The sequence below is a fragment of the Brachycentrus maculatus genome, unplaced genomic scaffold (assembly GCF_059751285.1).
Source record: "Brachycentrus maculatus isolate JH-2025_06_01 unplaced genomic scaffold, ASM5975128v1 h1tg000362l, whole genome shotgun sequence".
Classification (NCBI taxonomy): domain Eukaryota; kingdom Metazoa; phylum Arthropoda; class Insecta; order Trichoptera; family Brachycentridae; genus Brachycentrus; species Brachycentrus maculatus.
The window spans coordinates 600720-625431 of NW_028281111.1; the positions used below are offsets into that span (position 1 = coordinate 600720).

Genomic DNA, 24712 nt, shown 5'->3' on the forward strand with positions numbered 1-24712 from the left:
AAAACGTGTAGTTGTTATTTTATTAAATACTAGTAAAATGCAGTTCCACCAAAAGAAAATTTAAAAAAAAATGTGTTAAGGCTCATGCATAAAAAGCGGTGACACTTCCTTAGCTACCTTTCTTTATTCCTATTTAATTACAATGAATGATACCGTCATTTTTCTTCTACAAAATTTATTTGTTTGAATTAAAAAACGATCTTTACCGTCTGTGTTTAGTATAGAAATATAAAAGATGGGTTCTGTTAAATATTGTTAAACAATTTTCTTTTTGTAGTTTCATACAAGTATTATAGATATTGCTGTTTGAATAAGATACGTTAAATAAAGAATGTACAATTATTATTATGTATTATCTACTACATACTGATATTGTTAAACAATATCTATGGAAATTATACTACAAAAATAATAATGAAATATTTGAAATCAAATTCTAGACCTCGGTTGCTTAGTTCGTATAACAAAGTGTAATAATATAACCCTAGAAACCTTTAAACTCTTTCGTATTTTCTGTACTTTATATAACAAGTCAATAATTATCCTTGATTCTAATAATAGTTAATTACATTTAGGGGGTTGAAAAAGCAAGTCAATCGGCTGAAGATAATGACATTGTAACTTTATAAGTATCGCGGAGTTAAAATCTACTCCGTACTTTTGTTTAATAACACGTTCACGTAGTTTTTTCTTTCCCCGTTATTCGACACTTTAATTGAGTGGGTCTTGAAACTTTTCAGTATCGATTAAAACGCAATTAGCAGATAACCGATAAAACACGCAATTCTCGTTCATTTTGCTACCTAAAAATTAACCACGAAGAAAAAGGTGCAGTATTAATGCCGCTACAATTTACACAGGAACAAATGGATGTCAGGAATCAAGCAAAAGTAAAATTTAATTAAATAAAAAAATTAAAATGACATTATTTAATGATATGAAACATGGGAACTTTCAATGTCTCATATTTGCGTCTAATAATTCATACTTTTAAACTGAAATTATTGCACGTTTTAGAAGTTTCGCCCCACAATATATTTTTTTTATTAGGTGTAAGTTTTAAAAAATAGCTAGTACTGAAATTCCCTTTTTTTCTATTGTTATGTATTTATATTTGAAATAAACCATAGAAAACATTGATAAAAATTAGCATTTAAATAATTTAAAAAAATGTTTTAATAACGGTACGTGGTACTAATTTGAAGGTATCACTAACATATTAGGTCAAAATAAAAGATGGAACAAAGGCAAAATAAAGGAATGGGTAAATGATCAAGAGTTAATTTTATGAACATTGTAAAAAAGATTATATTGTTAATTTTTCTCCTTTTTTGTGTGTATATATTAGGTTAAAATGGTTAAAAAACAATAAAAAAATGTATGCAAAAAGAACTCCACCGACAAGACACACAAGGTGGCTTGGTGGGTCTCTGCAAAATAACTTTTTATTTTTATTTTTAATATATGTTAAAAATTGTGATTTATAAAAATAAATAAATAAAAAACAAAAAAAAAAAAACAAAAAAATATTCGTATTATTATATCTGAAGTGATTGATCTTCGTTATAAAAAAGGCTTTAGTTTCACAAATTTCAATAAAAATGGATATAGCAAATTCAGACAGAATAATGTGAAAATAAACTAAAGAAAATCAATAAATTTATTGATTTTACTGCTGACGTGAAATTGAATTTTATGTAATAACTACTAATGTTCAAAATGATCTCTCGTCCGAGATGACCGCATTTACTGAAAATAATTATCTAAATTTGCGCAACACATTATCAAATAATTTAATAATGATGCAATATTTGGCGGTTGACAGTGTTATTATTTGTTTGGCTTCAATTCTGATCTCACTATCCAATATTGTTCTTCTTCTTTTCTATCTTTCATTCTTGCATTTTTTTAAATTATATTATTGAGTAATATATGTGTCGGCATTTTTTTTATTATTTATTGAGTGATATTTGTGTCCGCCTCGATTCTGTCCGGTCCCGGGTTCGATTCTCAGGAGGGGGGGGGTTAAATAATTAAAAGTGATTTTTTCACTCTAATATATATTCAATATTACCCTGGACTGGTGCCTGAAGCGGAGGGCTCATCACCTTTCCTTCACGTGTTAACGATCAAGATTTCACTGCGTTTATATGATGCAGTGCCCTATGCACCACTGGGGTGCAGTTAAAGGTTTGGAGAAAAGAATAATATTTGTTTTTCTATTATTTACAAAATACTTCAATTGCACTCTATGTGAGCCTGAGCGGCTCATTATTACAAATAGGTATCAAAATGTGGTAGAGTGGGTTCGAACCCAGAAACTCTAACTCAAGAGTCCGCGCCACCAAGCACAGGACCACAACCCGACCCATTTTTCCAATCGGTGGTATAAAACTTCACATTAAATATTTTCCGTATTTTGAAGTAGGTAAATTTTATTACAGACTAACTTTATAGTTACATTTTGACATCTCTACGTAGATGACGAAGAATATGGATGTATGCATTATTACAGGGATTATGATCTATCATAGGCTGGTTAAGTGATCACCATTCTACCCAGAATGGAAAACCGCACTATTAAAATTTTTGAAACTCCTACATATATCACAAATCTCATGACCCTCTATGTGCGATTTCACTGGAGCTTCTATGGTCGATCTGATATAGCTTTAATTTAGCAGAGATTTTTTATTATTTAGATGTTTGCAAATCCTAACACAGGTTTGTGAAGAAGATTTGGACACATCCAAAATTGTTGTAAATAACCTAATAGCATTAAAATGGTAGGTACCAGCTTGGCCACGTTTCAGCTATTTGTAACAATTTCAAAATAGCCTAAAGTCTATTATATTGATTTTTAATTTACATTGAATATTTTATGGTGACCATTTTGTATTGTGAAAAAAAAAAACTAATTCTGTATTACTATAAGTATCACTGTTTACTTTAATATGTTATGAAGACCTTCAGCGTGGACAGTTATAACGAAATCTAGTCCGTCAATTTTCAAAGCTCGCCGTGTGTGGCACACTCGTCGAAATCACGTATTTATTATCCTCATAACATACACACTTATTCGTGTTTTTATGTGTAATTTAGAGATATTTTTTATCGAGTAAAATGTTTTTGCAGCCAAGATATGATATATTTACGCCGGCGTTTTTTTTTACAGCTATAGAGTGTTTTTTTTAGAGGTTTGATTTTTAAACTGGCAACATTGCTTCTAAAGACTCTCAATTTGACAGATGACAGTAGATTTGTAGTCAGTACGTTTTGCCATTTCACCGTGAATAGACTGAATGATCGTTATGCGCGTCGTAGGTTCGGAGAATGGACCGAAAACAATTGAGCTTTGATCCTCTTTTTCAACGCAAAAATTTTGTTCACCGATGAGGCATATTTTTGGTTAAATTGCTATGTCAATAAGCAAAATTGCCAAATTTGGAGTGGAGAAAACCCAGAAGCCTTTGTCGAGACCCCTCACATCCATTTAAAGTCACTGTTTGGTGTGCTTTATGGGCAGGTGGAATCATTTTCCCATATTTATTTAAAGACGATGCCGGCCAGCATGTTAGGTCAATGGAGAGCCCCACAGAACCATGATTACTGACTTCTCGTACCTTAGTTAAATGGTATTAGTGTGACAAAGCTGTGGTTTCAACAAGATGGCGCAACATGCTACATGGCGGATGCCACAATCAATCGATTTGTCGCGGAAAATATTAATTTGTATACCTCAACAACAAAAAAACATCCTATGTAGGTGAAATATTAATAACAACCTTAGAACGTAGAACAAAATCAACATTATTAAAACATGTTTGTACAGTACCATTAACTGTAGCAAATTACTAAACAAATGTTTACATACTTAACTCACTACCCGTTCGTTTCTACCGGAATTGAAGACCGCGTTCGGTAATTTTCACGTTAATATCGTATTATGTTTATTTTAGTGTGTAATAACTAAAATCCGCCTCCGTAGTGTAATGGTCAGCACGCTCGGCTACCGTTCTGGAGGTCCCGGGCTCGATTCCCAGGGGGGGGGTAAAATAAATATAAGTGATTTTATCATTCTAATATTTATTCAATTTTACCCTGGACTAGTACTCAAAGCGGAGGGCTTTCCTTCAGGAAAGCGGAGGGACCTTTCCTTCATGTGTTAACGATCAAGATAACACTGCGTTTATATGATACAGTGCCCTATACACCATTGGGGTGCGGATAAGTGTTGAAAAAATAAAAAATAAAAATAACTAAAAACATAGAAAATTAAATGACGCTTCATACGCAATTAAATTAATACCAAATTACCTACTTATTACGTTAGCCAAGGAAGTGATATCGCTCACTTCTTTCAACAACGTCATATATCAAAAATCGTCAATTTACAGTTGTGCGTGTTTACGGAATGCCCAGAAAATGTTCTATCAAAAGCGGCATATTTTTAACTTAATATTTACCCGCTACAGGGCAGAAAGTGTTGTTTTTGCATTTTAAAGAAAGGTTGTTGTTTAATTTATTTTCTTGAATATACTAAATATTTTTGAATTGGAGAAAAGACCTTCAGGTTTTACCTAAAAAGATCCGTTGCACAGTAAAAACTTCAATAAGTGGCTTGATATTTATTTTTAATACATTTTATTATATTGAGTTATGTTGAGTACCTTTTTTCTTGCATATGTTACTTGTTTTCATAACGGTATTATGAATTCCAGTCTCCGAAGATGCGATAAGGCTAGCGAAAAATGACGCGTATCACTTTCTCTAGCCCGTCGCAGCAATTATAATAAAAATATATGATTATTTATCGTACTTACTCATTAGGCCGCCTCCCAACCTAAGCCGCATAACTGTCCGGCCGCGCATTCCGCGACTCGACCTCAAAACTGTAAAACAGTACTAATAAAATGAGTATTATTTTCTCCACGGTTGTGAATCCGAAACGGCTTATTAAAATACCTTTGTTAACCATCCATAGACTACACACTAAATCCTCGTAGAAACTAAATTAACTATCTATATAGCTAAAAATGTAAATTCACAACATTTTGGGTGTGGCAAAATCCTTGTTCACAAATGAGTTTTTTTTATTCTTACATTTTGCCTTCTCAAAATAGATGGATAAGAATATGGAAGTCTAGGGCTTGTGCCTTAGGCTTCCCATGGTACCCAAACTTTCAGACACTTAACCAGGTATTATGACCTGTCATAAGCTTATTACGTGATCATTTTAAACGGGTGTAACATTCACCATTCTAACAACGATTGACAAACACACTACTCAAATTTTCTAAACTCATATAATACATAAGTATGTCATTTCAATCTTACATTTCTTCCAGACTCGAGATTTACATATTCGCTGTTTCTAAAATATAAATTTATTCGCCGATTGCTTTGAAATTTTGTCACAACGTTGCATTCGATAGACGTGCGATTTTATATACACTCGAGACAATTAGTTTATTGTAGAACATTTTTTTACTCAATGGCAACGCCATCTCTTGAACGTAACATAAATACGCGCAAGCTTTGCTCATGGCGAACAGCGTGCTTCTTTACAACTTCGACGTTTGCACTGCTGTTCCTTAGATTTTAAAAATATTTTTATTGCTTCCCAAGCATGGAGAAATCAAATGTATTAGAAATGTGTAAGTCCTGTTTTATTTCTTTCATTGAACCAGAGTGAGCCTTGGTATAGCTGGTTTTATAAAATAATAATAATTTATCAGTTATTACTGTATTGGGTGTGTAAGGTCTTGTGCTGCCCAGTGTATTTTTAATGTCTTAGCACGTGATTTGATTTTGTATTTATTCATATTTATGAAGACTTCCTACTTTCGTAATGCGTTGTCAATTAGTTATGACATAATCCGAGCCTTGGGTGCTCGATTTTATTTTGAATTCGATTAATCTAGCGTAAATCATATTGTAACATGCAATGCGTAATGTTACATCTGACAGTAATAATTTCTAAATATTTCGGGCATGGAAAATAAGTTATTCAAATTGTGAGTAATGGGTTTATATGAGCAATTCTTAACTAAACAACTAAAAAGTTTCTTGAATGTTTTTCGCAGACACTTTGTGGCACATTTTATAAACTTGTGTGTAAACGGTGCGTGGAAGTTTTTGATATCGTAAGGGAAGGGTAATTAACTATAACCTAACTAAGAGTATTTCAATGTTTTAGAATTAGTACATAAACCCTGATGATGACAAGGTTCTTGTCGAAAAAGTTTACCAGTAAAAAGTGGTTAAAACAAAGTTGTTTTATTTTATAAAGTAAAACTAAAAAGTTATTTAAGAATTGGTCATATAAACCTATTAATTAAATTAAATTTGTAATATTACATGTAACAATAATTATTTTTATTTGGGATGAGTAAAATAAGTTAAAACAATGTGTGAATAAGGTTTATAAGAGTAATTATATATATATATATATATATATATATATATATATATATATATATATATATATATATATACATATATATATATATATATATATATATATATATATATATATATATATATATATATATATATATATATATATATATATATATATATATATATATATATATATATAAATACATTTCTTTATTTTATTTAAAAAAAATGTTTTTTGTTTTTATTATTTATAAAAATAGTTCAATTTCATACTATTTCTGTAAGCGGCTCATTATTAGAAATAAGTATCAAAATGTGGTAAGGTGGGTTCGAACCCATAAACTCTGGCTCGTCAGTCCGTGACACTAACCACAGGACTACAACCCGATGATTATGTATTTAAAAAAATCAAATAGTATTAGTATGTATTTGATTTTGTATGTATTTGTGATCTTATCAGCTCGCAGCCAGGCAGTAAATTTGGCGAATTTGCCTCTGCTGTTGCGAGACCGATGGCGATGTTGTCAAATACTCTTGCACCAGTAGTTAGAAACAGTGAGAGTGAGATGATCTTCATAAAAAATATTGAAAACCCCTTTGTAAGCTATATCATCTCCTTTTGATCGATTCAATCACAGTGAAGCGCCCTTCAGGTAGTTGGCATTTTACGAAAATGGCGCTTTATGCAATACAACATTTTGAGTGTGTCCAAATCTCCAGACTTCCATATTCTTCTTCATCTTCGATGAGTTGTCAAAAAATAATAATATATACAATAAATTGTTAAATTTTTACTATTATTATTATGTCTATTATTATAATCTTTATTAATATAAAGAGTAGTAAGAATATCCGTTCGTTATAATTTCGTTATTACCGCTACTGATGATGACTAAATCTCCGTCATTATCTCAGATTTTTACCTTTGGCTTCGTGTATGCTTGTTTATCTAACAGTAATTATAATTAGATATATATTCAGGTCTTATCTTTGACATTAAGATTATGATAACAGCCTCGTTTTTTATCGTCTTACCGTTTTTTGTTCAGTTTTTGGCCCTTATGAAATTAACCTTTTAGATGTAAAAGTGATTCATCTCGAATGCAAGATGAATAATAATAAATAATAATAAATGTGGTTAATATATTATTAGATTAAAACCAATATTTTTAGCTTTTCCACTTTATTTTTATTTGACCAGCGACCGGGTTTCGTCGTTACCGACATCATCAGACTGGTGACATCAACTAAAAATATTGGTTTTAATATAATAATATATTAAAAATGCAATTCCATCACGAAGTGTCAGTGGATAATATAAATCTATAAATGTGGTTAATTTATATAACACCATTTTTCGTAAAATACTTCCTCAAGGGCACTTCGGCTGTCCAAACTTAAAAACACAGTAAGGGACATTTTTTTGTAGCACGTTTTTTTTTCATTTTTTGACTAAGTAGAATCTACTTAGTCCGAAAATGTAAAAAACGTACTATAAAAAAAATGTCCATTACTGTGTTTTGAGTTTGGACAGCCGACTTCACTGTGAATGGATTGGGGAAATGTAGATACTGGAAATTTGGATTTAGCAAACTAATGTGTTTATAGTTTTTTTCTAAAGATTGACCTCACTCTCACTATTTTGTACTATTGGTGGAAGCAAGCCATCGGCCCTCCACAGCAAAGGCACGCTCACCAAATTTAGTGCGCTGGTTGCGAACTGGTAAGATCACTTATGCCCATAGCAGTTGTTGTAGCCGATCGGAGCGTGAGACGTCTATCAACCAATTCGTCTGGAATACTCAGCTCTCTTAGATACTCTGGAGTCATATTATGTATGATTTATACATGAGTAGACAGAGTTCATACTCAACCCTTTTGGGAAAGTGTAACCAGTACAATTCGTGAAGTAGTGGGGTGAAGTCGCTTACTCCTTTCAAGAACGCCTTAAATCAAAAATGGACAATTTTCAGTTGTGCATGTTTTGTGCACTGTATCCCAGAAAAAGAGGCATATTTTTAACCTAATAGTTACCCGTTACAGGGCAGAGAGTGTTGTCTTTGCATTTTGAAGAAAAGGTATTGTTTAATTATTTGTTTAAATATACTAAATATTTTTCAAATGGACAAAAAACCTTCAGGTTTTAACTAAAAAAATCTGATACAAAGTACAAAGTTCAATAAGTGGCTTGATATTTATTTTTAATACATTGTATTATATTTTTTTAAACTTTAAAAACATTATCCTGAAAAATCAAGTTTTTTTGATTTATGACGTTCTTGAAAGGAGTGATCGATGTGACTAAATTTAGAAATTCCAAAAATCAGTCTCACTGCTGCGTTTGACACGGATTGCAGTCGAGTCATTTTATTCTTTGGTAGACAATAGATGATATGTATGAGTGTTCGTTTATTTAATTATTTTGTTCAATTGTGCTCTTTTGAGCCCACATTCTCTTTCATCATGAAGTTTTATTTGTCATCCTTTCATGACGTTTGTTTTCAATTCCATCCTAATGGTATTTCATAATATTATGACCGCCATGTAGTGTTACATCTAGCCTGTGAAAGTAAGTTCAGTCTGCCCGGCACTACGCGTGCGCCTGACCCTCATGGAGGACAACCAGTTATCCGAGCTCGCCGTGTGATATCGGCCGAGAACTCGAAAACCACAACTCCGAGGTAACCGTACCAATGACTTTCATGATTGTATTTGCTTATGAGGAATGCTCTACAGCGCTCATCTCGCTTATTGATATTCATCCCCGCAAATATGCGTTCGTAATTAGAAATCGAAACGACAGTCGGGTACTTGTTTTTATGTTCTTATCAAAGACAACTAATATTTCTGTGTGTCCGCAAGCATAGTATAGTGACTAAGGTACTGTAGGCCCCGGGTTCAACTCCCAGGGGGGTGGTTAAATTATGGATGTAGAACACTTCTATAGAAAATTCCTTCTATTTTTAATTTGTTGCCGGCAGAGGTAAGATGGCAAACAAAAATATGTACCAAAGGTTAAATAAAGGAATGGGCAAATGATCAAGAGTTAATATTTTAAAAATTGTAACTGAAATATATATTTAAAAAAAAACTATATTTTTTGTGTGTATGTTATGTTTAAATAGATTTTTTTAATATTCTCAATATTATTAATAGTTTGCATGCTGTGTTAGTGATTGTCCTGACGAAGAGACGGGTACGTCTCGAAACCGGTAGACGTAAAAATCTCGGTGAGTGGTTATATACTAATTTTATAAACATTTTTTTAAAAAAATAAATAAGATTTTTTTAAATTCAGTGTGTTAAAAGAACTCCACCGATGATAAGGTGGACATAAGGTGGCTTTGTGGGTCTCTGGAAATATACATATATATACACATATAGATAGATAGTATATAGTGATCACTTAAACCAGCCTATGACGGTCGTTAGCCCCGTAAATGCCCAGACATTCTTATTCTCTCTAGATATTCTTCTTTATCTTTGTTGATATGTCAAAAAATAATACATACTCATACAAATATTTGTATAAGTATAAGTATTTGTATAAATGTTTCATGTAAATTCCTTATTCGCCAGGTCGCTCTCGAGCCATACAATGTTTGTTGCCATCGTGTTCTGATTATTTTCGCTAAGGTGTAGAGAGTACACGCATACTGGTCCAACTCTTCTTAATTGTATTGTTTATTTTAAATAAATCACTCGCACAAATCTCTCGTGGGGCGATCAATCTCGGGATTTGAACACGCGTTGGCATTATTAATTTATCTCAACAGCTTTACATCCCATTTGGGCAGTTTGAATTATCGTATTTTATTGAAACTGTGGAGTGCCTGCTAAATGGTGATTCTGACAAATTAATAAATAATTCGAAAAAACACGTACTAAAAATTAATAATTAGTTATATGGTGGATATTCATTATTGATTAATATCTTATTTAAAAAAAAAACGTTTAACGTTTGTAATTAATGGCTTAGCTTTTGGCTTTGAGTCAATATTGTATGACGATTTTCTGAAGGCATCACCGGTGCTGAGCTTTCAAATCTATCTAAAAAGAACCATAAGTATATACATCTTTCATATATACATCAATTGCATATATGCATCTTTAAAAAATGAATGCAATATGGGTTCAATAATCAGCAGAATGGTGAACGTTACACAAGTATATAAAGTGATCACTTGAACCGGCTAAATGCCAGGTTGTGAGACATGGGATGTTCAGACTTCCATCTTCTTTTGTATTAAAACGATAGTTTCTTCATCTCAAGTCGAGATACATATAATATTGATTTTGTCGCATTTGTCAATTGATTGTACTTTATCTTAGGCACATTGAACTTATTTTTCTTCGTGTTGGCTTACCAAAATGTGAATGAAAAAAATATATGTACGACAGAATATAATTCAATTGTATTATTTTGCGAGCTTCAAGCTCTAAAGTGTATCAGATTAAGCTATACAAATGGTTTTATTTGCATTATTAAATTTACAAAGCCATTTTGAATTGGCTGAAAAAATATAACAATGGTATAACGTCATTCTTCAAGTCCTAAAGCGTTCGCGTAACGGAAAACCTTCCCGTGATTTATTTATAGGTTAGGTTCCGGCTTAATTGAATTCATCAATTGTTTACGGTGATGTTATTGCGTGGGTTTGCAGTTCCAATTGTACTCCAGGGCGTCGATTTCGTACCAAAGTATATATATATATATATATATATATATATATATATATATATATATATATATATATATATATATATATATATATATATATATATATATATATATATATATATATATATATATATATATATATATATATATATATATATATATATATATATATATATATATATATATATATATATATATATATATATATATATATATATATATATAACAGTAGGATTTCAACAGTAGGATTCCTCTTTTTTTTGTTTTTTCATTAATATTTTAATTCTATGCCTTATTTTTATTTACATGTATGATTATTCTATAAAATACTTTGAATCACACTTATATTTATATATAAAATAAATTTACATAAAAAGAAATAATGATTTAAGTGAAAGAACGTAATTCTTAAAATATTTCCTAATACTTAGTAGTTATTTTTTGTCAAAGAGGGCACTGTACCATGAATGAACTGTTTGAATGAACCAATAACTGAGTCGGTCTTAATCAAATCAATTAATCTCCAGTCACCCCGAGGTCTCCTCATTCGGACCTACTTACAGCCGAGCCACACGTTAAATTCATTTAAGTACCTACTCATGAACGGAAGTGTTGAAAAAATATTGTAAGCGGAAAACTAATGTTGTAAGTTAAAAAGTTTGTGAACACGTATGAGAAAATATTAATCTCGAAAATGCTTTTAAACTAACTGAAAACATCAGATAAACACAAATAACACTGCAGGTAGAATAATACACATAATTCACAATCATAATGAAGTTAAAATTTATATTATAATAATTATAATTTAAGTCGTTAATTTTAATTTTAAATATATATATATATATATATATATATATATATATATATATATATATATATATATATATATATATATATATATATATATATATATATATATATATATATATATATATATATATATATATATATATATATATATATATATATATATATATATATATATATATATATATATATATATTGTGAGTTTACTCATACATTTTCAAATATATCGTTCATGCATTAAATATATTTTCTTGCTATGTAATAACATATTAATGTTTTTATATAATATTATTTTGTTTATATCAAATTTATATCAAAATGTACATTATTATGTAAAGTTTATATCAGCAGTCGTCACCTTGTGGTAATATCTATCCGCTTTTAACTTGTATTTTACTTGGTAAATATCACGTCACCTTGTGGTAATATCTATCCGTTTTTAACTTGTTTTTTACTTGGTAAATATCACGTCACCTTGTGGTAATATCTATCCGTTTTTAACTTGTATTTTACTTGGGTATTAACACTATGTATAACAATGTATTGTGACACGTGTTTCGAGGCATTCTGCATTATTATTATACACCGTATACGATTCTAAGAAATAGTGGTATTTACCATGATACTTTTTTATTGTGCAAAACACAATAACAGCAGTAATTATGGTCCATTTGACGCTAGATTACCGGACATTCGTAAAATTTACGACGGATATCTAATTTTTGTGAAGCATGGAGGCAACTCTTATAAGATGTCGCTTGTTTTCCTTGTATTAAATTGTATAAAAAATATTGTTGATTTTGTTTTATCAAATTATATATGTATGTAATTTAACTATAAATACATATAAAAAAACTCTTATGAAGAATGTAGTGACAACAAGCATGTGTTATAATTTTTACCGATATTTTATGTTCGTATTTTATAGGCAAGTTTTAAAAAAACATGTTGGACTTATAATTTAATTATATTTGTAAACGTTTTTGGTGAAATGTGAGTTTTTCTTATCGTCGTATATTTTAGGATACTCCCGTATTTAGGTACTTTGAAACAAGTCCCGATGTCTAAGGGTTACGGGTATAAAAGGTATGTAATGCCTATTCATTATCTAAGTGATTTTTTCACTCTTATATTTATTCAATATTACCTTGGACTGGTACCGGAAGCGGAGGGCCGATCACCTTTCCTTCATGTGTTAACGATCGAGACAACACTGCGTTTATATGATTCAGTGCCCTATGCACCATTGGGGTGCGGATAAGGGTTTGAATGAATTCACTATCTGAACTACTTTGTTCCTTGTGAGTTATGATGTGGTTTCTGTAAAGGATGAAAACACTGAAATATTTTATTCAATAATATTAAATATCGTCGAATCAATTAATGATTTAATATTTTTTTTTTATATAATTTTTTTGTCATCTCAACATAGATGAAGAAGAATATGGAAGTCTTACGACCGACATAGGCTAGTTTAAGTGGATCCCGTGTAACATTCACCAATTCTACCCATGGTTGACGACTACACTATTACAATTTTTGGAACTTTAAATATATTGTTCAAATTCGGAACGTATTGCTTGAATTTACTAGAATTTTACGAGAGACATCTAAGATGAGAGAAGGTTTTTTTTTGCAGAAACTTACATTTGTATGTGAGGTCCGAATCCTAAATGTCCAGACTTCCATATTCATCTATGTTGAGATTTAAAAAAAATACCAATCGAAAGTAATCCTGATAACGCTCACTCCTTTCAACAACGTCATATATCTAAAATCGTCAATTTTCAGTTATACGTGTTTTCGGAATGCCCAGAAAATGTAGTACATCCCAGTAAAAGCGGCATATCTTTAACTTAATATTTACCCGCTACAGGGCAGAAACTGTTGTATTTGCATTTTGAAAAAAAGGTATTGTTTTTTTTTTTTTTTTTAAATATACTTAATATTTTTTAAATGGAGAAAAAGCCCTCAGGTTTTACCTAAAAAGATCTGTTGCACAGTAAAAAAGTTCAATAAGTGGCTTGATATTTATGTTTAATACATTTTTTGAAAAATCAAGTTTTTTGATTTATGGCGTTCTTGAAAGGAGTGAGCGTTATGTGAATAAGTATTTGGACACACTAAAAATGTTGTAAATACTTAATTATTTATTCAATGAGTCAATATACTAAGCTATCAAGGCCAAAGAACGTCAATGGCTATATTCCATACATTGCGATCAAGATTATGATACATCAAGCAGGTACTTATTCTTGTTCAAATACGGCGACCACAAGTTCACATGTAGCCACTTAGATTGGGTCCCTCCATTACGGGCATCGAAATTCACTTAATAACACGTTGTTCCCGTAGCATGTATGCTTATTATTATTTTACATTGTAGAATACGCTTTTAAATATTTACGTGTATCGGCTTCCAATGTTGATGTGTGCGAAACACATTACGTAGATGTTATCTCAATAAGCCTCACGATGGAAAAATAATTGACTTGCTTTTATAACGAAGTGAGCGGCACAGAATGAAAACAGCATACATATAAGCAGTATATTTATATTATTTTTTGACATCTCATCAAAGATGTAGAAGAATATGGAAGTCAAGGAATTTACAGGGCTGACGACCGTCATAGGCTGGTTTAAGTGATCACTTTACACACATGTAACATTCACCAATTCTACCCATTATTAACAATTACACTACTCAAATTCTTGGAAGTTCTATATATATATAACGTGGTAATAATTTTCTTTTGTAAATTGGGTGTAAATAATATGTAAAGTGGGTGTATAATAATAAAATAAACAATGTGTTGCTTTGTAATTAAAGAAACGACAGTAAAAGTTTATTCTTAATTAATCTTTACAATCATTTTCTATCTATCTGATTCTGACAGTTAACAATATTATATTTTTTCTATCTGATATCTTTTGTTTTATTCAGTGCTACGCATGCGACAACTGTTTTATGTAGGTACTATTTGTAAGTACTTAATAAAATGTATAGGTAGGTACCTAGGTATTTTATTACATATATAAATCATTCTACATTATCATAATATTATATTTTTTCATATTCATGTAAAAAATATGGATCATGTTATGCTGTTTTAAACGTTAAAATTACTATTTAATTGTAAATAGCACCCTTGATGTTATGTTTCACAAACAATCACATACATGAGAAACGCCAGAAAATATAATTTTCATTTTTATTAATTAAGATTACAATTTGACCACTTAATTATTTGGACACTTTAATTATTTAATTTTGAGTAAATGTTGGAATTTTATATTCAACTAAAAAGTAACTAACGCAAGCAAATATTTGACCACTTATAGACCTCCATATTCTTCTTCATCTTTGATGAGATGTCAAAAAATAATATGAATATGAATTTATCTAGACCCCTCTTGACTCGGCCGGTTATTTTTAATATGCGCAGCATCTTCATAACATGCCGTCTAATGCGTTGATATTTCAAGTTTATTAGTGACGGAGATTTGTGAGTCTATGATATCGTATAATGTCCACCCCGATGATCCCGACCAGCAAAAAACTGCGTTCATATTTTATTGACGCGTCTTGATTATTTATTTTGTGATCCAAAAGAGATCGGATTAAGAAACTGGCTTTTACATACACCTAAACCTTTAGTGGAACGGTTGGGGTTTAATAAGTGGTACGAATGATCAGAATAGACCTTTCTAGCATAATACTTGTCCATAAAATGCATTATTTACACCATTTTACATAGTATGTATTTTGTCCGCCTCCGTAGTGTAATGGTCAGCACGCTCGGCTACCGTTCTGGAGGTCCCGGGTTCGATTCCCAGGGGGGTCAAATAAATATGAATAATTTTTTCACTCTAATATTTATTCCATATTACCCTGGACTGGTATCTGAAGCGGAGGGCTGATCACCTTTCCTTCGTGTGTTAACGATCAAGATAACACTGCGTTTGTATGATGCAGTGCCCTATGCACCATTTGGGTGCGGATAAGGGTTTGAATGAATGAATTACATAGTATTCCGTTGCCTTTGCATTACATATGATCATAATATGATTACAGTGAAACCTCTATCTATCGTTTTTAAAGGGACCTATTGGAATAAACTATGAATGCGGGAAAACAATGAATGCGGGATAAAGAAGTCAATACACAAAGAGATACGATCTAGTTAAGATACCGTCCTCCCAATCTGCATAACCATTGGTAGATTGAAATTTTAAAATACAGGTTTTAGATGTTAATAAATGTATTTATTAAATTTATTTATTTAAAAAAATACGAAGTTGAACAGAACCCAAAGATCTTCAGACTTCTTCTGCTGTATCCATTACACAAGCTTTCGATAGTCTGTATCCCACACATAGGAATATTGTCGTCGAATGTAGCAAAATTGTGAATTTTTTTTAAAAAAAAATAAAAAAACAGACTAATTATATCAAATATGCAGCGTAATTTAAACAATGAATGCGGTAAAATGGTGGATAAAACCGATCGATGCGATCTATTTTTGTATGAAATTAATTTTGGGGTAGAAGAAATAAACGACACATCCGGGAAAACGATTATTCGAGGAACGATAGATAGAGGTTTCACTGTATATGCATTATAAATACATTCTACATAGTATTCCGTTGCCTTTGTAGTATATATTCGTATGATCAGAATAGACCTTTATTAGTGTTTTGCTTGATCTAAATAACATCATTTTATTTTATTTATTGTTTCGGCATTAACTTTGTGGTAAGACATGTAACAATGATTAAAGAAAATACTTGTTTTTTACCACTTGAGTTTTATTATAGACTACATGTTTCAGAAGTTAAACTTCCATCATTCAGGTCTGTAACTAAAATATAAAATATAAAATTGTTCTATAAATAAGGAGAGGGGAAAGTTAGGGGAAGGGGTTAGTCAAGGGGCGGAGTTTGAAAACAAAGGAAAAATGGAAAGCAAAGGTGAAGAATTTTGAAACAATATATTATTTTATAAATTATTATTAGAATTTAGTTTTTTTTGGATTTAGAAATTGTATTATTGCCAGTACCATTTATTATAACCTTAAATAAAATGTATACTTACACATAGGCCATGCCTTTGTGGGATCTATTTTTGTATTAATATTAATACTTATATATTTTTTCTACTTGTAACTATATTATATTGGGAAAAACAAAATAATATAAAATAAAGAAAAAAAACTCCGGTGAACTAATTGGGTTACCGTGTTACTTCGCATGCAGTCACGTTAGAAGTTAGAATTAACATTACGAGCGTGATGAAAGTAAACGTCTATAATTACGGATTGCCAGATTATTTGAAGCCCTTGGCTGGTGTCAAAGGGAAGATTGATACGTTTTTTAACGAGTTATTCTGCAGGGATTCGAATGACGTATCGGATCTACGGGTTGATAACGGGAAACAGTTTTAGTTTCCGTTTTGCATTTATTTTCACACGAGGTTATTTGATTTGTCCTTTTTTTATCACAATTTTTACATATTTAGAAGTTTTTTTTTCAGAGACCCACCAAGCCACCTTGTGTGTCTTGTCGGTGGAGTTTTTTTAAATACATTTTTACTGTTGTTAACGATTTTAACCTAATGTACACACAAAAAAAGAGAAAAACTTAAGAATATAAACATTTTACAATTTTCATAAAATTAAATATACTTCATATTTTTCAAATGGAGAAAAAACCTTCAGATTTTACCTAAAAAGATCTGTTGCATAGTAAAAAGTTCAATAAGTGGCTTGATATTTATTTTTAATACATTGTATTATGTTTTTAAACTTTAAAAACGTTTCCCTGAAAAATCAAGTTTTTTGATTTATGACGTTCTTGAAAACAGTGAGCGATATAAGTACATATATACTTAACAAATAAATCAAATGAAATAACTTGTTTTATTGATTTAGCTATTTATAATGGTGTTTCCAAATAATTTTCCATATCCTGATCTACACTAATTTTTATTTCACCATGAAATGAAAATCTTCAGGCTTCCAGAAGGGCTGTATCTGTCGCTTGTTATCTAGTACCTAATCATCATTGATTACTCGTTAACAACGCGTATCGTAGATTTACATACCGTACAAATTTTCTTGATTAACCTTGTAAGTTTGTAGAATCAGTAGCGCCGGATAATGCTGTTCCTCGGGAGGTGAATAATAATTACTAAGGCAGCTGTGTTAGCGTCAACATCTTTTCTGTCTTCGGCCAGACTTGTAGAAAGAGACTGCGAGGATTGAGTATTCGTGTCGTGCCGGTGGAATCATACAACTTTGGGATTGGTTACCACTACTCTGCTCGTCTCCATTTGTGTATTTTGGCTAATTGATCAACGCAATCTGTCCCGACGTTCGTGATATGCCATAATTATACATCTCTACAGTATGACATGTTTTGGTATACCATACAAAATATTAAACATTTTCCAATGCGATCTCTCAGAAAAATGTGCGACAAAACGATGTATGATAGATGTGCGAATAGTGAAATAAGGAAGGAATGCAAAGCTGAGATAAGCATTATCGATAAAATAAAGAAAGGTGTGTTGAGATGGTTTGGACATGTGGAGAATGAGTGAAGAAAGAACGGTAAAACAAATTTATGAGTCGAATGTTAGTGGGAAAAGAAGCAGAGGAAGACCGAGAAAAACATGGCACGATCAGGTATGCCAAATACTTGAAAGTGGTCAGGTTAGGAGTCGTAACAATCGGCGGGTATGTATGAGGAGATGCATGAACGTAGAAGAGGCGAAGAATGTTTGCAAGGACAGAGTGGTGTGGCGCTCTATTCTCTCTGCCTACCCCTGCGGGGAAGCGGCGTGATGGTTAGTTAGTTAGTTAAACATTTTGCTGTTTACTGTTTGGATTTTTATTCTATAGCACAATATACAATAATGTAAGGTGTATATATAAATCATTCTACATTATCATTATATTATATCTTTTCATATTCATGTATAAAATATGGATCATGTTATGCTGTTTTAAACGTTCAAATTACTATAAATTGTAAATAGCACCCTTGATGTTATTTTTCACAAACAGCGCTATACAAATTGTCCAATTAAAAGTAAATCGATAATGTCTGTTAGTGTTTTATATCACAGATATTTTGCTTAATTTCTTATCAATCTATAATTGAAAATAGGCAAAAATATTTAAAACAGTTTTATAAAGAAAAAATAATTATGAAATTTGGTCCTCAAAATCCCATCTAATAATTTTAATCTAATCTAAATAATTTTCGTGTGAAAAAAATATACATACATGGAAAATAACTTGCAAATTGTTTTAAAATGAAACAAAAAGAGCAGTTCTGTGGATCATGTTTTATATTTTTCATGACAAACATACATAAGTTATTTTTTGCAAGTTTTAGGTCATTCTTACAAAAATTTTACTAAATTTTATAATATTTAAAATAGTCATCTTATTTTAAACGTTTTTAGTCTGTACTATAAACAAAACAAAACATTATAGTGGCTTGGAATTACATATATTTACTTTTCACTGCTTGTATTACTTTTTCCGAATGATTTACGGAATGGCCATGCTTTGAATTTCTTCATAATAGTTTAAATATATAGTTTAAAATATAACTACATATTTAAACCTAATAATCAGCGCACATTATTATAACTGACGTTTGAATTTTGAGGTCGTGATATTCCACAAATCGTTTACTTGCGTAAGAAGTTTTTCCTGGCTTTTTAAGGTACCTACATAATATTGTATAACATGTTACATTATTTCGCTTTTTACCTGAAAATCATATGATATGAGTAACATTTTTTTTGTAGCACATATCGCTCACTCCTTTCAAGAACGTCATAAATCAAAGAACTTCATTTTTCAGGAGAACGTTTTTAAAGTTTAAAAATATAATACGATGTATTAAAAATAAATATCAAGCCACTTATTGAACTTTTTTCTGTGAAACAGATCTTTTTAGGTAAAACCTGAAGGTTTTTTCTCCATTTGAAAAATATTTAGTAAATTTAAAAAAATAATTAAACAATACCTTTTCTTCAAAATGCAAAAACAACACTTTCTGCCCTGTAGCGGGTAAATATTAAGTTAAAAATATGCCGCTTTTGCTGGGTTATAGTACATTTTCTGAGCATTTTGAAAACATGCACAACTGAAAATTGACGATTTTTGATTTATGACGTTCTTGAAAGGAGTGAGCGATATGTAATGTAACTTTTGCAATATTAAAGGCTTAAAATTATACACGGTATTTCTTCGAAATATTCTTTAAAATTATACTAAGCAATGGCCGTATGAACAGTTATTTTATTCCATTTAGAAATTACACTTATCTGCGCAATCTCAAGAAATGTTGCCCATATAATAATTATCATACATAAATAATAATTTTAAAATGCTTAACTTAGCCGGTCGCAAAACACGAACTTTCACAATCCGAAGTCAACATTTTCATATCTAATCATCTTTATTGCTGACCTTTATTCGAGATATATACCGAATTATTTGACGTTATACGAATGCGATCAATATCCAGCATATCAAACGTATTTGTTGCATATTTTATTAATGTACTTTTCAATAGAAAACAACTCGTCTATATTCCACGGAATGTTTTATGGAATAAATGAAGTAACGTTTTGTTATTATTTATTCCATCAGGCATTGGATTATTCACCCTACGGATGATATATCAATGTTACAGGTTTCTCAAATAGAGATGAAACATCTATCGCTTATACGAAAGAGGATGGAAGTCTGAGTAAGTGTGTCTAATTACAAGGTCTAATTACATATTAAAACATTATTTCCATACAAATTCAAGAAAAATATTGCTGTTATAGATTGGTTAATTCTTTAAATTTGTAAATTATTACTTTCTCTCGTAAAAATAATTCCCGATTGCCAAATAATCACTGGATAATGGAAATGGGTAGATACGAAAAATTCATGTCATTCGGCCATATCTACATGATTGCGTGACTCGTGATAAATACATTTTCACAAAACAAGTATTGTAAAATGTGTCCTCGGCACAGGAAAACTCGGCAAAGACACATTAATTTAAAGATGCAATTTTGTATTACGTGAAATACATTCAATTTTATAAGTGTCTGAACTTAAGATGAAACATCTATCGTTTATGTGAAAGAATATGGAAGTCTGAGCATCCAAGGGGTAACGAATAGGTAATTGGCTGGCTCAAGTGATCACTTTTTATACTTGTGTAACGTTCACCATTTTACCCATTACCTAATACCCATATTGCATTAATTTTTGGAATTTGTATATACTTATGCAATGGTCTTGGATCTCATTCACATGTTGGTCCCAATTCAATAGATTTTTAAGTACGGCTGGTTGTAGCGCCATCACTTGAGAAATTTGTGAAGAATATGTTTGTAAAACATATCCAAGATCACTGCGTAAGCATAAGTCCCAAAAATTAATGCAATATTGGTGTTTAATAATGAGCGGATTGTATGGCGCCATCAGTTTATTCCATGGTCTCTTCTCATGTTGAGACACATATAATAAGAAATTCATCGATAAAACCACATTTGTTTATTCATAATTGATTTTAATTATTATTCAGAATATTTATAAACAATGTGTTATATTTTGTGGTAGAAAAGAAATTCATCGATAAAACAACATTTGTTTATTCATAATTGAGTTTAATAAGAAATTCATCGATAAAACAACATTTGTTTATTCATAATTGAGACATGGCACGATCAGGTATGCCAAATACTTGAAAGTGGTCAGGTTAGGAGTCGTAACAATCGGCGGGTATGTATGAGGAGATGCATGAACGTGGAAGAGGCGAAGAATGTTTGCAAGGACAGAGTGGTGTGGCGCTCTATTCTCTCTGCCTACCCCTGCGGGGAAGCAGCGTGATGGTTAGTTAGTTAGTTATAATTGAGTTTAATAAGAAATTCATCGATAAAACAACATTTGTTTATTCATAATTGAGTTTAATAAGAAATTCATCGATAAAACAACATTTTTTTATTCATAATTGAGTTTAATAAGAAATTCATCGATAAAACAACATTTGTTTATTCATAATTGAGTTTAATTATTATTCAGAATATTTATAAACAATGTGTTATATTTTGTGGTAGAAAAGATGTGTTTTTAATGCAGAAATCGACGCATTTTCTGGCATGTTTATTCTACAGCCGCTGTTTCCTTTTGTGTTTTCTGTTTTGTAAACATTTGGTATTCTAATCCAGTGCTCCGCAACCGGTGTGCCGTGGCACACTGGTGTGCCGCGAACTGGATACAGGTGTGCCGCGGTGAAATTATTGTATTTGATATATTATAATTATTCATCATATATTGAATACAGAATGACAAAGTAATTTTAATAATTTTGTCTTTTTTTCGAAATGTATTAAAAATGATTACTTATTATAATTTTTTTTAAATGCTCTATGTTTTTTATCTTTTTTTTAGCTTTAGGTGTGCCGCGGAATTTAAGGAAGAAGTTTGGTGTGTAGTAGATAAGAAAAGGTTGCGGAGCACTGTTCTAATCCGACGATTGCTCTTGTTATTATGAGCGATTTCAACTATTATTTCGGACAAACGTTATGATATACTTAATTGTTCCTTGAACAACATGCCTTTACAAGATTATTATCCCGAGTTCAGTTTAAATTAAATTTAAGCAGCATTTAATTAACATATGTATTATACAGACTGGCACAAAAGTAATCACACCCTATCGGAAGATGTTATATTTTTTGCAAATGGCGTAGTACGTCAATCATATTTGACATTTGTGAACTAGACAGTTGCGGTTTACATTGATAAAACAGATTGATAAAACGGGCACAAATGTTTATCAACACTGGCGGCAGCCACTTGATGGATATCATCCTTTCCACTTAACAGAAAAAAATGTAAAGGTTCAAATAAAGAGTTCCATCACTCAATTTTTTTTCGTAAAAAACTTATTAAAAAAGGATAGGATAATTAATTTAACGCCACTGTTTGTATACTGCAGCTGTCTAGTTCACAAACGTCAAATATTATTGACGTACGACGCCATTTGCGAAAATTAAAACATCTTCTGATAGGGTGATTGATTTTGCGCCACTCTGTATATTATTACTTCTATATATAATACTAATTCCTTGTAAATTCTTAAATTATTTTACCCTCATCGGCCGGAATTATCGTCTCCTTTGTTAAGTTAATATACTCATCCCCTTATCTGTGTTCAGTTGAGCAACAATAATTCCTTTCACGAATCCGCGATATATTTTCCCTTGTATTATTATTTTTCTAATGAGATCCTTGAACTGAGGGCGCTCTTTCTCGAATTACCATAAAATGTATGAGATGGTATTTGTTTTTTGTGCACGGTATTATTTTTTTTACCATACTATTTGTTTTACAGTGCTACAGATTATGGGTTGAATATTGCATGATTTGCGTTTATAAATAATTTCTGTATAATGTATGTAGCCATATTGATTTTTTTCCATCACTTATTTTTAGAATATACGTGGGATGGATCATTTTTGAACTGTTAATACCTGAAATCAATAAATTACTATAAAGAATTATAATTATTATTTTTATTTTATTTTATTTTATTGGAAGGAAGAACAACAGTTACAATATATGATACATCAGAATACAAAAAAAAATCATGAGTACCAATTACAGTTCTTCACAACTATGCATAAGAAAAGTCTATATATAGGAAGAGACATGAGACAAGGATGGGATAGAGAGAAAAGGAGATGGCAGTGATAGGAAAAGAAGAACAGGAAAGGACAGGGAATAGAATTACCTTTTTAGGTTTATAAGATTTCGAACAATTTAGCTTTAAAGTTTGAAAGATTGGAGTAAAACATATCAAGGTGGGTACAACATTCATTGAATTTCCCATAACTTTTTTTTTGATAAATAAAGGAATTTTTTAAATAGTTCTTTGAAGGTGCTGGATTATAAAAAGGGTGATTATTGCCATTAATGATGTCAATTTATTATTTTAGTTAGGTCAAGTATATGGCTTATCATAAGTATTTAATACGTGTAATAAACCACTTAAAAGTTTTATTGCATTAAACAAGACTAGTTTCAAAAACCAACAGATGTTTTCATCTACAGGTGACCCTTACCCCCCCCCCCCTCTCATCTATTCATTACCCTATCAACCTCTATATACACACTTAAACATTTTTTGTTCATTAGTTTTAATTTTCACCTGTAGATGAAAACATATGTTTGTTTTCGAAAATAGGCATGTGTAACGAAGCAAAACTCATTATGTGGTTAAACAAGTGTTTTAATAATAACAAAAAAATATTACTTGTCCACAAAATGCATTATAATCGCCATTTTACATAGTAAACCGTATCCTTTGTAGTACATATGATCAGAATAGACCTTTATTAGTGTTTTACTTGATTTAATCGTTTAAACCCATTAAGTGTATTATTTTTATTTTAAGTAATTCACATGTCATTCCACAAAGCTAATGCCTAATAGTATGTTTAAGTATATGGCTAATATTTCTACTTGCCTCATCTTTTTTAATATTAATGTTGTTGGTAATATTAACTTAACTTAAATAAAATTTAATATTAACTTAACTAAAACACTAAAACACTCTGTCCGCCTCCGTAGTGTAATGGTCAGCATGCTCGCCTACCGTTCTGGAGGTCCCGGGTTCGATTCCCAGGGGGGTTTAATAAATATAGTGATTTTTTCACTCTAATATTTATTCAATATTACACTGGACTGGTACCTGAAATGGAGGGCTGATCACCTTTCCTTCATGTGTAATCGA

General features: G+C 30.9%; 1 protein-coding gene across 1 annotated transcript in view; it reads left to right on the plus strand.

Moving 5' to 3' along the window:
• Positions 1 to 24712, plus strand: part of LOC148303558 (mannosyl-oligosaccharide alpha-1,2-mannosidase IA-like) — a 261141-nt gene that overhangs the window by 5127 nt on the left and 231302 nt on the right. The gene's annotated exons all lie outside the window — the stretch shown is intronic.